Genomic DNA, 14204 nt, shown 5'->3' on the forward strand with positions numbered 1-14204 from the left:
TGCGTTAAATTATTGCTATTAAAGTTCAAAACAAGCATTGTCTTTCAATTTAGAAACACAGGACGCTATTTTCCTTGATCCTTACGGTCACTCACCAAATCCTAATTATGGAGGTACTTCCCCCTAGTGGACAAGAAGATATTTCTATTGCAGTGTTTTTCAGACCCGTTCCAAATTTGGTCAGGATTTAGGGAAGAGTATGTCTTCAAAAAGGCAGGGAGCGGGAGCTGAGCAGTCCCTTCTGACAGGGGAGAGCAGGATGAAGAAGAGGATTTCTGAGGCATGGCTCAGGACTGGTGTCAGTGCATGGGCGGTGAGGGCAGGTGGTCACAGGGTACCACTGCTTGCAATTGCCACAGGGATAATTGGGACAGCCAAAACAGATCTGCCTGAGGAACTGCAGTAGGCTCTCCTGATGCCATAGGACAGTAGGTAGGTTTCATTATTGATAAATATGAATTAGTGCACCTGAGGTAAAATAGACACAGTAATCGGCTGTGTTAGCCCTTAGCTGTCAGAGAAAGATCCTGAAGTCTCGGTGATCTTGGTGTTTGTTCTCCAGAAATATCATCAGTGGTAGAAAAGTTAAACTAAATGTTTGAAGCAATTAAAAGAATGAAATTAAAAAGAAATACTGTGCACATATGTGTAACACTTATAAGACTATATCCAAACCAGGAGGATGGTTTGGATCAAGCCCTCTATTGGCACATAGGAACAGCATTACCTTCTGGCCCACAACATAAGGACGTGGAACTTTGAACCAGGTCCAAGAGGATGGGCACGAAGTTGGTAAGAGGACTGGAGCATCTCTCCTACAGAGGCTGAGACAGCTGGGGCTGTTCAGTCTGGAGAAGAGGAAGTTGTGTGGAATCCTCACAGCAGCCTTCCAGCGCCTGAAGGGGACCTGCAGGCAAGCTGGAAGGGGACTCTTCATCAAGAGCTGCAGTGATAGGACAGGGGGTAATGGGCACAAACTGAAAGAAGGGAAATTTAGGCTAGATATTAACAAATCCTTTACTGTGAGGTTGGTAAGACACGGGAAGAGGAGGTTAACCCAACCCTGGCAGTGTTCAAGGCCAGGCTGGATAAGGCCTTTAGCAACCTGGTCGAGTGGGAGGTCTCCCTGCCCGTGGCAGTGATGGTTGGGACTAAATATTCTTTAACCCTATCTTGATGATCTTCCGAACTCAAAGATTTTATAGTCCCTTGGTCTTAAAAATTTGTAGAAGTATGGAAGAGCTTCCACACAAGAGACTAAATCAGAGTGTCAAAAGCAGAAATAGAAATATAAGAGGACACTTCAGCCTTAAAAAGAGGTAGCTAGAATAATGTATACTGAAATTATATGATATCATTAAGGCTAGGCAGAATGGGAATAGGGGCTTTTCTTAGCAGATCAAGTAAGAGATGTTCTAATACCGACATTATCATAAAATGTTGAAAGTGTAAATAGCCTCCAAAGAGAATTACATGGAATTGACGGAATATAGTTTTGTTGACATCTACTAAGTAGAACAGTCTCTTTGAAGCCTCGCTCTCACAAAGACCCTGAGCTTCTGACTCTCAGATATCAGTAGATGAATCATAGCCAACTTTAGTCATCCTTACTGCACTACATATATCCATAAGGACTTCTTTAAAATCCTATTAAAACATTTATCACTTGTATTTTGACTGGATACATTGTTGAGATATCAATGCTACCAGTTCTTGAGATTTTATCATAAGTCTTTTTTTAATTACTTCATAAGTTTATTTTTCTGACAGCTCTAACCACAGGTGAACTAGCAGTTGAAAGCATCTTTTTAAAAAAGTAACCAGATATTTGAAAAGAATCTAACTGCAGTTTGTGTGGAAAAGCTTCATGATGTACATCCAAATCTTTGAAAAAAAAGTAGTAAACATTAAGTAAAAAAAATATCTGGTGATTATATTGTTTTTAAAGTCAATTTTATGAGCCTCTCCTACTAATGCATGCACATACCAGCATACCTTTTTATAAAAGAAGTGGTAGTGAAATGTTTTAACCATGTCAGATGCAAATCACATTAAAATCTCAAGCTCTTGTGTAACTTGCAATGAATATGGCCTAAATTTGGGCTATAACAAGATAATGTAATTGGTTTGTGGACAGTGTCTCTTAAGTATAATGTGCATGTGTAAAACTCAGTGGAGTAATGTTGTTCTTCACGTTCCATGAAAATTTATAATAGTGGCAATAAATTAAACATCAGTGTTTACCTGTTTCCCTTGATGGTTTAATCACAAAAACTTAAGAGCTGCTTAATGGCCCTTTGATGAATTTTTAGAAGAAATTAGGAATCTGGAACTATAAGAGTAGTGAACATACTTGCACATTGCTTGGACACCTCATACACAAGAAAATTCATTAGAGGGAAAAAGGAAGCATGGTTAGAGAGCAAAGGTGTTTGTGACTGCCAAAGCATGTCAGTAAAAGGACTGAGGGTAGCTGAGTGCAAGAACCATGCAAAAATAAAATTAGAAGTTAAAAAAGAAACAAATTCCAGAACCTTTCACAGCTCATTTATTTCTAATATGACGACAGTTGTAACAAATTTTGTTTGGACACTTTAGACTGAATGTTTCATGTTCCATTGTAAATAATAATGTGTTTTAATTCAAGATGAACTATATAGGATGGCATAGAGCTCCGAATGCAGGTTTTTTTGCCCAGACATATTGAATGCCTCAGCCAGCTGAACCACTCCTCATTCAGGCCAAGTTATAAGTAAAGAAAAATACTATTACTAAACCAGCCAACGTGGATACAGAAGCTTTTTGACACACAAGTGGCAGAAGTTAAAGATCTGTGTTCTGTATACTTGTGCAAAGATCAAATCTGGGTTACCACGCTGTGCTACTGCCAGTCTGCCCCTAATCCAGGTTGTTGGGGGCTCAGCTCTCTTGCACATTTACACTCAGTAAATGTGCTGTCAACACACACACTCTTTTGTATTAAACTCTTGGAATTTCATTCAGCTTCAGCTCTTCTTTTTCTCTGATGATTATTGATCTTCAAGATTGACAAACTTCTCTGGAAGCAATTTTGTCCCTCTGCTTTCCATCTTCTGGAAGTGCTCATATGCTTTTGGCAGAACAATCGTGATCTGTTGTACTTGATTGAATTATTGACTACTTGACTAAATAATTAACTGAATTAGGAAATTGTTAATTTATGAATGAGAAAATGGGAAAATCTCATTGAGAAGTTTTTTCCACATGAAGCTTATGTTTTGTATTTTTATGTAAGCTACCAACTGCTCTGAAAGAAAACTGTAAATACAGTTGATGCATGTGGCTCATTACCAGCTCTTGCTCTCATTCAAAAGCAGAAACCTGTTAACAGAAAATTACTGTTAGGAGGTGAGAGTGAGCCTGGGGCAAAAGAATGGGAACAATGACTTATTTGGTTTATTCTTTAACAAAAATTGTTACTTCTGTGTTTGATGGTAAAGCCCACACCATCTTGGAGTCCTCAAACATACTACAAATCAGGGTGTTGCATAATGCACCATTAACACAAGGAACAGTATGTTTGTCAGATGTAAAAATTACAAATAAAAAGACTTCAAGAAATAATCCAATTATGCTTTGGAAATGCCAGCAGAACCTTTAGAACTAGGAATAAAATAGAATAAAATAAAAGCATGGTAGGATGATTTCTGCTCTGTCTAGTTAACTAATGATGGAATAATTAAAGCTTTTGCTCTTTAGCATCAGTAAAGGGGAGAAGGTCTTCAATATGTCAGCATAATAGCTTTCATAAGGAAGACATGTCATGGTGTTTTTTCCATTGTTGTACTAAAATTCAAGTGATGAAATCTGATAAAGCACAAAATGTCCTTTGCTTGGAACATCATCATGTTCTATGACAAGTCTAAGACAAGTTGGAAGAGAGAAGTTGAACATGAGGTGTCAGAAAGTTACTAATACTGCTTAAATCTATGAATCATTAGCAACAGATGTAGAGTAAATGAAAAGTTGTCTGTAAATTACACAAGTAAAATTGGAGAGCCACTGTAGTGTTTTTGCATTGTGTTTCTATCCACGTAGCTCATGAAGAAGTATAGTGCAAAGATGTTAAGCTCCTTAAGAAGGTATGCTTCCAAAGAAAGATGAATAAATAAATTAAAACCAATACTGAAGTAAGAATAATTAAAGCTAGCTCAGGCATGTGCTTAGGGAAAACGTGAGTATAGCTTTGACAGGGATTTACAGGTTGATCTTTGTTCCAGACACTTGTAGGGCTTGAAACATATATCATTACTAGTGACCTAAACAAGCTCAAAGCAATACAAGTCAGCACCATTGTGCCAAATGGAGTTTGCCTTGACAGAAGCAAAGGAAACTTCATTTTGAGTATGGCACAAAGTGAAAGCATAGAATTGCCTGCTTATCTTAGTCTATCTAATGCTAAAAATGCTTCAAATGCATTTAAAACAAGAAATCAAAATGCACAGTTTTCTGAACATTATAGTTTTCTTCCACATAATTATTACACATCTATTACTCTTTTGTTACTGGGTAATGGTGTGTGCTTCACAGAGCATAGACGAAAAGAAGCTGCATTAAAGGCTGGAGCAAATTTCTCTTGAGGAGCTGAACTGTGCATGACTGGTGCCATTGTTGTGTGGCTCACACAAAACATGTCCTCCACCCTCTTAGACAAACACACAGGGGTGCCCTTTTAAGAATATATTGAAAACAAGCTATTTGAAGAAATCTGTTAAGAAAAAAAAATACAAAAGAATAAAGCACACCTTTTTGAAACTCAGCACTGCATTTCTTCTATTTAATGTGGAGAGTCTGTAAAGTATAAAAGAGGTCATTTCCCCATGGGTGTTGGAACTGATTATTTTTTAAATTTTTGTCTGCCATCTATTTCTGGTTCATCTGAACTTTCTAGTTTCTGTCAAGCTACAGGACAAACTCCCCCCTCTGCCAGTAAATGCATACCTTTCATAATTCAATCCTTAACCACTTTCTTTGAGTGCTCTATTATCCTTCCAAGTTCTGCTGTGTAATACCACCTTTGCCATAAAGTGAAATTTCTGGTTGAGATGAAGGAAAAAGACAAGGTCAAGTAAGAGTAGAAAGAAAGTTCCCAGACAAGTCCTCGGATGTGACCTGTCAGGGTAAGGGAAAACTGACGTTATAAGAGCTGAGCTGTGCAACGTATAACACACATGGATATCCAAGCTGGATGGAGGCTTCCCAGCTGGGTGTAGGCAGCAGCCTAGTTCCAGCATCTCAGCCACATCTCTTGACATGACTTCAGGTAGCTTCAGAGTTCCTTAAGCTATATCCTAAGCTTTCTGAAGTAACATATTCTTCGTGTGTCAGCTTACACACGCGTCTTTTCTGCAATTGCTGCATTTCTAGATACAAAAAAATAGCAAAATTCAGCAAACTGAAAAAAAGGTAGGTGTAGATTGTATATAATGAAAAAATTCTGAAGGCAGTGGAACAGTTTGTCCAGAGAAGTGGTGAATGCTCCCATCCCTGGAAATGTTCCAGTCCGGGTTGGATGGGGCTTTGAGTAACCTGGTCTAGTGGAAGGTGTCCTTGCCTATGGCAGGGACTTGTAACTGGATGATCTTTGAGGTCTATTCCAACTCAAACCATTCTACAAAGGGAACAAATTCTGGATGGTCACTAAAGCCACCAGCATTCCCTACCCTGGGGCTGACAGGTTGAATTATTGTTGCCAAGCCTAACCTGTCTTGCATCTGGCACTGTGTGTGACAGCGGGCAATGTGTCAGCAAAGCACTCCCGCTGCTCCAGGACCTCAGCTGAACAAACAGTTCTGAGTTAGCCCTTTGCATGGATTTTAAGTTGAGTTTGCAATGTTGGTGCACTTCCAAGCCCAAAAGAATTTTTTCCTTTCTCTTCTAGAAGTGTCATTTTGCTTGTTTTGAGTTTTTAGTCATTTTTTAGACTTTCTTAGAAGATAGTGTTTAATCTAGATGCTATGCTTATTTTTGCATATGTGTGTCTTTGGAGATTTGGTTTTCTTTTCTCAAATCTTTAAACTTGACCATTTTTTATAGCTGCTTTTTAACTTTGATAGTTAATTAAACTCAGGTGTTAACCTATGTCATCATATTGGAAAATGGCAATTCTACTCACCATCTTTTACATTGTTAGTTTAGATATAAGTAGGAAAAGGGAGGGAAATTCTTTATTATACTCCTTAAAATGATCAAAAATAGCAAAGGGATTTATAAGTTTTTTGTCTTCAAGTAAATTTCCTGCAGCTTTCCCCTTTTGATGTGTGACTTGATGGTTGGGTTTGTTGGTTGTTTTTTTTAAATCTTCTTCTATACGTTGGTTTAATACATTAACTACGTTAATGAGAATGTGAATGATTTAGATGTCTGTGATGTCAAAAAATAAGATAATAGATATCTAATACTAGATACCTATCTGGATAGGTTTGCTAATTCATTGTGCATTCAAATGCAAAATACGTTTTGAGCCTTGCTTGGCTGTTTGGCAGCTCTTTTCATTTAAAAGTTGTACTCATTTCAAGTTTTAATAGGCTTTCTGATTTCATTTTAAAAATAACAAAGCCAAGGACTAGAGACAGTGTTCCGGGTGGAATTTCCAAAGCCCTTAACCATCTGTCTACATGCAGTCACACAAAAAAACACAGTGGATGATGTAGATATCTAGGCTACCTATATCATCATTGATGCACAAGGTTGCATTGGCAACGCATAAATAAATAATACTTAATAAAAAAGGGAAAAGAGAAAGGACTTTGAGTGGATAGGGACCCATCCCATATATGACAGGATGCATTAAAAGTTGTCCCAGTTTGTCATGACCTGGTATTGCTTTAAGAACCAACTTGCCCTAGCTGTTAAATGCTTTAATTCCACAAAACAGGAGGTTGCAGCCACACAATCTAGCCAAAAGTTAATATATTTGGACAAATAGCACTGATTTCCTCTGGCTTTGAATTATATTCATACTATAATTATTTCCCCAGGAAGGAAGGAAGGCATTAAGATTAAATGTTGATGCTTGGAGTAAAACATCGGCTCTGCCCCGGTTTTACCCCTAATACGCAGGATTCATAATTCCTTTGTACATACGAGATGCATTCCTTATAGGCTTCACAGATTCCATAGGAGTAAGTATCAGAACCACTACCAGCACCAGAACTGTCCTATTTACTACAGAAAGTGCCCAAATAGCATGCTGGTAGCCAGAGAATAAGAAACTTAATATTTCCCACATACTTTTCTCAAACTATTAGACCACTGTTTTGCACAAATCTAATTTATTCATCTTTGTGCAAATGTTTCATCATTCATCTGACAGCAAAGTCTGTCCTACACATTGCTTTCATACAGTTGAATATTCTGCACTTCCCTTGTGCTTTTATGAATCAAACATAAGGACCTAGTTCATAAGAAAGAAATGTGCACAAGGTCAGAGAAATGAATTTTGTGATATATTGCCCTGAGCTCAATGTACAAGTAGCAATTGCTACCATTGTATACTGCATGCTGAAAGATGAATTAATTTCTCTCTGCATTTTACATTCTGCTTCATTCTGCCCTGCCTTCTCCGCTGGAAAATTCTACCTTTCCCTTTGAATGCTACATTCCCCAGCATTCTTTTAGCTGGAATAGACCCCTGTGATGATTGCTACTTTGTTAACTTCAGGAGGCACCAGAGACAAAAGAGTTGTTTCTCTGGCTACCTCAGAGCTGCGCCCTGGGAAACTATTGTGCCCTCCATCATCCACAGGAGTAAGGACAGTGCAGGACAGAGAGGAGCAGCTACGAGCAGAACTGCCCTCTGAGCCTCAGTCACACCTTGGTGCCACCTCATGGCGTGGTGCAGCAGCCAGCACTGAAAATAGGGTCATGCTGAATGCAGACCTAGATAAGCATGGGGTTATATCTCCTGGAGGAGAAACCTTTAGCCACATTATTCCCACTTTCCTCAGTGATGAAACAACTCCAAGTTGTGTTTCTGTCCCATTCCTCTGTCTGCATAGTGGCTAAAATAAATTCCAAGATTACAGATGTCTATGTATTAGCATGTAGGACAGTGCAATAGGAGCAGATCTGCAGAACAAAACAATTGGTGCTGCAGGTGCAACACCCACACTGCATGTATTCATGGAGATGGAAGGGGTAACTCAGACCAGCCCCTGATCCCATCTTTCAGCTCAGCATGGATCTGGAAAGAGCCAGCTTTAAACACTCTGAGATACAGCATAAGAAATGGGCATGGGCTACTGCAAAAGCTGTCCTGGTAGGATCCAAATATTAATATACACACACCTGCTATCAGCTCCCACTTCAGCACCAATACAGAAGGTACGTTTCCAAAAAACCTCACCACATAGAATGATAAAATCATTTGGAGGTATGCTCAGTTAGTATCAGCAGATGAGTGCAGATAGAAACCAAGGTCTCACCTAGCAGCCTAGATAGCAAAACTTAAATCCTAATTGCAGCATTGGCCATCTGAATACAGAGCCCTGAAGTCTTGAGGATCTGGTCTGTAAAATTTCTGGTTCAGCTACTTATTTTTGGTGTGGGGTGATGTTATTTACTGATGCCAGCTCTAAGCCCTTTATTGCAAACCTTGTGGTTTCATCATCTCTGTAATTCCAGGTCCAAAAGTCCCAAGACAAACAGAACTTCTTCCTCATTATGAGGAAGAATTACAGAGCATGCATTCTTAAGGATGCTTGTAAGTGAATCCTAATGAAAGGTAATAATTGCAATTCTGAATATTTTGTCAATAGTATTGAGTATGATTCTACTTAGCATTTGTCATTTTTTGCTCTTTTGTGCAATGACTGACTTTCTGTCTGATAAAAAGCTTCCTAAAGAGGACTAAAATAGGAATACAGTTAGTAAAGACTTGAATAATGTTGCCTTTGCCACCATTAACCAGGAAGCAAATATTGCTTTTGTTCTTTCTGGAAGCAAAGTAGAGGTTTCTTAGATAAAAGCATATTTCTTTGAAAAGAAAGTCCAAGGTTTCTTTTCACTGTATTCAGTCAAATAAACCAGTGGCAGATTTGTTTCTTTGATGACAATTTTTAGTCTCTGTGATTGTCCACTTGGCCCACCAGCCCTCTAGAAGATGATCTTGAATCTTTCAGAGAGCTCCTCTGGTTTGCATCTTGTTTGTCTGGTTGTCTGATTTCAATCAGAAACTTAAAAAACTGAGTAGGTAATGCCAACATCTACCCACACATTTCCACCCCTACACAAGCAACACACACCACCTTGAGACTTCCCGAGGGACCTGTCATGTGTGTTTAGATTTCTTACACGCGACTGAATTTCAATGTAAAAGGTTGAGCTGTCTCATAAAGGAGTTTATGTCTTCCTGTTCTTTTAAATACAACCCCCAAAACACTTGTGATCACTTGTTTTGATATGTTTTTTTTTTACCAGTTCACTGTAAGCAAAGTGAAACTGAAAATGTGAAGGTGTCTCTTCAGGTATCTGAAAGGTAATCACCTTGTTCTGAAGGAGGTTCGGAATAAGGAACAAATTGAAACAACAAGTACCGTGGCTGTGAAAATATCAAAATGAAGTTGTTTTGGCAGGAAGAGGAAGTTGAACAGCTTTCATATAGCACAAGCAGTCCCTAAGCAATACTTTTAAACAGTTTGCTAGATAGCATGTCTGCCTCATTCAGTAGGAAGACAGATTTTTCCTGATTAATGCAATCCCTTGAATCAATTTTTTGCCTGTACATTCTCAGGGTCTCTCCATATTGTGTTTCAAAAAATGCTGGTGAATAAGGGCTTTTACTTTTTTTTAGCTGTAACTTTGAAACATGACATAGCAGCTCAGACTGCTAGATAAATATTGGGTGTTGCTTGAACTCTGAAAATTTCCCCCATCAAAAGTCCAGACTTCTATGCTGTCATATACACACTTCGCAGGTATACATCTATTTCTCTGTGCTAGAAAAGAATTTTAATTATTTCATTTATTAAAATGCTTACCTTGCCAGCAAATTATCATCTTAACTCTAAGCTTGACCTACAGAATTATTAATCTTCCTACATACATGTTAATGCTTTTCATAATGCATCGGTTCAGCTGTTCTCACTACACAGCCACCTTCCACCTCATCAAGTTTGTGCCATAATTTTAAAAATAAAACCTTTCATTTTAAAATGGTGTGTTAGAATTCTGCTGACAATTATGTGGCAGAGAAGTAGACAATTTAAAACAAGGAGTTAAAATGCCTCAGAATGAGGACATGTCCTTTAACACAATGTTTACAATTTTTAATTAAAATGGTTCCATATAAATCAAATAGCTCTTTTTCTGTGGCACAGATTACACAGTAGTAGGGACTGTCCTTTTTAAGTCAAAAGAGTTGATTTCTGAGCAGGATGTTGGGGCAGAGGAATGAGGAGTGTAGAGGACAATGTCCTTCTTAGAGAAAGGCATGGTAAATTTATATTTCTCAAACCTTTCTCAAACCTGAAATAGAGGTTAAATCAAATCTATGTTGTATGGCAAGTAACATGAAGAAGAGAGTCAGACTCCACAGCAGGTTTGAGATAAATCCAAATGGAGAGATGAGTAGATGAGTTCCTCTGCTCCTGTTAAAACCTGCCAGTCACAAGCATCAATGTGTAACATATCTGTGCTGTTTTCAGACTGAAAATATCACATAAAATGATGCCAGCTCAAATCAAGATCTTACGATCTTGCGTTTGACTACTTTCATCTATGAAGACACACACAATTTTGGCAGAAATCAGTAATGAGCATGGTATCAGCTCTCAGGCACATTATATCCTTTTTAAAAATTCCATCCTCTGCATTATTTATTGCTAATGACCTTCCAACTTCTAGAAGCTTGTAGCTGCTTAGATGGAGCAAAGGGTGCAATTAATTTCTGTCCTGATTTCATAGCTCTTGTTTCAAGGTTTGCCAGTGTTGCAGGTAATGCTGAATCTTGCCATCCCTGGGAGGAGATAGCTGTCAGCAGGTCAGGGACAGCTGAATCCTGGAAAGCCATTGGTGTTTGTCCCATGTGCTCCTCTAGCAATAGTCATCAGCTCCCATGACCAGCCATCTCTTTGCACAGCAGCCCAATTGGCTTTCCAGGTGACAAAGGCAACATGGTCATGCTCCTCCCTACAGCATGCCATAAATATTTTTAATCTGACAGGTAGAAAAGTAATCTATTTGGTACTTAATTTAAGTGGCAATAATCTATACAAATCTTGAAAGATAAATGGTTATACAGTAGTTTCCATTAGGTACAAAGACAAGGTAAAGCTAGTTCTAACTGCCCCTAGTTCATGCATGTCAGCCTGCCCCTGGCCTTTGTTCGCTGAGATGTTCTGCCCCATGCTCAAATGCACATAACATCTGTGTCTTCTGCAAAAGACAGAAAGGAGAGGAAGAGCTGCAGGTTTCTCTGCCTTTCTTCTGATTTGGTTTGCCTCTTTTCCTCACATTATGCCAAACCATGTCTTTGTCCTGTGTCACTTTCTGTGAAGCTATGAAAACTATGTCCTTGTTGCTATAGATCATGCAGCAGTATAGACTCTGACCCATTCCAGCAGCATCTTTTGCTGCCTCTGACTAATTCTTGTCTTGCCCAATGTCTGTATCAGTACTCTGTAGGATGCTGCATATTGCATATGGTGTGGTATAGGCTTCCTGCATGAATGGTGTTCATTAAAATGAGGTATATGGACCTGTTTTATGGCTTTTGGCACACACGGAATCATTGAGGTTGGAGGAAACCTCTAAGGTTATCAAGTCCACCTAGAACTGAGTTCACTAGCAAACCATGTCTTCAAGTGCTCTCTCCAAATGCTTTTTAAACTCCTCCAGGTACATTTACTTGTGTGTACAAACTATGGCACTGTCATCCTCTTGAAATCATCTGAATATATAAGCTGGGTATGCTGTTAACATGGATCTAAAAATATAATGTAAAAACAGTTAAACATGCCAATGTTTTCACCTTGAAGGAATTGTCCTTTCTTTCAAAAGCTTCAGAGACACATCCTATGCATGACATTCACTGAGATGAACAAGCAGCATACATTTAGGCTTTGACAGAACCTTTGCTGAAAAGGTGGAGAAACAAAAAAAAAACAAAAAACCCAAACCAACAGATCAAAGCAACACAACAAATCTTATAAGTTTTAATTAAGCATCAGCAGCTGCATCCTGTCTTCTCAGAAAAAGTCCCATTATTTGTGCTATGTAACATTAATGCTCACTGAATTGTAAAGCTCTAGGGAACTCAAGGCACAATTTGGAAGAGACAAACATTTGTTTTTCAGAAACAGATTCATTATCGTTTGAAGTAGTGGTATAATCTAACCAGAGATCTTCTGGGAATATCTTTGAAGAGTTCTGTCTCTGCAAATAAATTTAATTTATAAGAAAAGGAAATAAAATGACTAAAAAGGACCAGATTAGTACCGCAAAGAGAACATTGATGATATTTCTTCTAGGGGACATTTTACCCTTCAGAAAATCATCAGGAAAAAAAAAAACAAAACCAAACAAACAATAGTTTAAAAAGAATTTTAATAATGGATTAAATTCTACCTCATGGAGTGCTGAAAAACATGAAAATGGAGATGGCTTTTGCCACAGTCTCCCAGAGGCGGATTTGAACTTTTGTCTTCTTAACAAAGCACTCTCAAAGTGGTTTAGAGCAATACCAGCAACAGCAAGATATTTCTCTAGAGATTCTGGCAACAGAAGCAGCACAGACTCAGTGCATGCTAGTAATTCAAGCATGGCTTTGGAGTACATGCTCACACCTAGGTTGTATTTGCACTTGCAGGAGTTTTTTTGTCTGCAAAGACATTTTCTTTAACAAAAATAATCATATAGGACTAAATGAGCCAGACTCTTTCATCAAAACTTCTGATTAGAAGAGAGACTTCTTGTGTCTGATAGATTTCTGAACTGTACTTGGTACCAGAATTACAACTGATTGAGAAGATGCCCTATATAATCTGTATCATTGAGAAGCCTCACCAGGGCAGAAATTTTCTAGAAACACAAAGTAGAGACAGCTAACTGCCTTAAGCCAATGAGCACTAGCAAATAACATGCAATTAAGGGTAGATTTATTGCCAAATATAGCTGTTCCAGTATCACTAACATTTCTCATTCTTATTGTATTCATTTAATAATTTTCAGTTTACTCAAAGGAAATTGCAGTAGATTCCTGTTTGTTAGCACCTGCCTACACAGCATCAACACCTCAGGAGAGCAATGTGGCCAGGCAGCTGCACAGGAAAACAATGACAAACAGTTCCTGCTGGCTGAGTCAATCAGCCATTGCTTGAATGTGAAGTGTTGTATGATGTTATTAGTCATTGTTAATCCTTGTAAATATTCTTGGCTGAGAAAAGGAAGGTGTGGAGCAAAGCACCTCAAGCAGGACACAGCCTGAGCTACCTGGAGCTGTTCAGTGTGTTACTCACAGCTTCATATTAAAACATACTGACTGGCTAGCACAGGCAAATCCCTGTTGGACTGCTCAGCTGAAAGTGCTTGTTGGAGAGCACCAAACAAATTTAGATCCTATAACCAGCCATTAAACTGTCTATACTATTCTCCAAAGTTGTTTGTACTTGAAGATACTTCTCACAGCACAGTAGAATAGCTTTGAAATTCTTTGATTTCTTCCTAATCTTGTCCTAATAATGCCTATAAATAAGAATTTTCTTTAATCTAATGAAAATATTAGTGTGACTGGTGAAAAAGTTTTTGGCTTTGTCCCTTTTTCAATGTCAAATTTACTGACAGAGCTGTGAACCCACCTCATGCTGTCACAAGGCAGAATTGGCTGAAGGCAAAAATCCACCTACCTGCATAAGCATAGAAAGGCAGAAAAAGCTGCCAAAACAGGGCATAAAACCACAAGGAGAGCTTGTTTGTGAATTATCTTAGAATGAGAACTTCAAAATATTGTGAATTCCCATAAGTATGATTTTGAAATGGCAAACAAATATAAGATTTTTTAATAAGAAAATCCTTGAAGAAAAAAATAAATTTAAAGGATTACTATAAATATAGGGTGGATTAATGTTAGAAAAATAACGAATTTTTTTATAATGTTATAAAAAGAGATCTGCTTGGAAAAGAGGTTACAGCCTCTTCTTGTGTGTTTTTAACGATTAATGATTTTT

This window comes from Passer domesticus, chromosome 3 (assembly GCF_036417665.1).
Source record: "Passer domesticus isolate bPasDom1 chromosome 3, bPasDom1.hap1, whole genome shotgun sequence".
In the NCBI taxonomy this organism is placed as follows: Eukaryota; Metazoa; Chordata; class Aves; order Passeriformes; family Passeridae; genus Passer; species Passer domesticus.